The sequence below is a fragment of the Papilio polytes genome, unplaced genomic scaffold (assembly GCF_000836215.1).
Source record: "Papilio polytes unplaced genomic scaffold, Ppol_1.0 DF821067.1, whole genome shotgun sequence".
Classification (NCBI taxonomy): Eukaryota; Metazoa; Arthropoda; class Insecta; order Lepidoptera; family Papilionidae; genus Papilio; species Papilio polytes.
The window spans coordinates 2,179,151-2,179,461 of record NW_013528137.1 but is presented as its reverse complement, the minus strand read 5'-3'; the positions used below and the strand labels follow the sequence as shown (position 1 = coordinate 2,179,461).

The 311-nt window shown below is 39.5% G+C and overlaps 1 protein-coding gene across 10 annotated transcripts in view; it reads right to left on the bottom strand.

Annotated features, from left to right (window-relative positions):
- LOC106109821 overlaps positions 1-311 on the bottom strand; it is a 53,288-nt gene that overhangs the window by 1,770 nt on the left and 51,207 nt on the right. The gene's annotated exons all lie outside the window — the stretch shown is intronic.

The window sequence follows — 311 nt, the reverse complement described above, 5'->3', positions numbered from 1 at the left end:
ATTGCTCTTCATATGATGAAGGTTGACGATGATAATGTACTGCCACAGGCAGGAAGCATATTTTCAAAAATAAAGAAATACTTTCACTTCATAATAACATTAATCAAATTGATGGCAAGGAGTATTGAGACACAAGAGTCGGTTGCTAACGGTTGTACGGAAAATCTGAAAAACGTCTGTGTAAATGGCAATTTATCCATACATGCCGGGAGAAATAATCGGTAGTGCTATGGGACTAGATCGAACCAAAATAGTGGTTTGACACAATCGTTTACTAAAATAGGAATAACGAAGGCGGCAGCGGCGGCGGC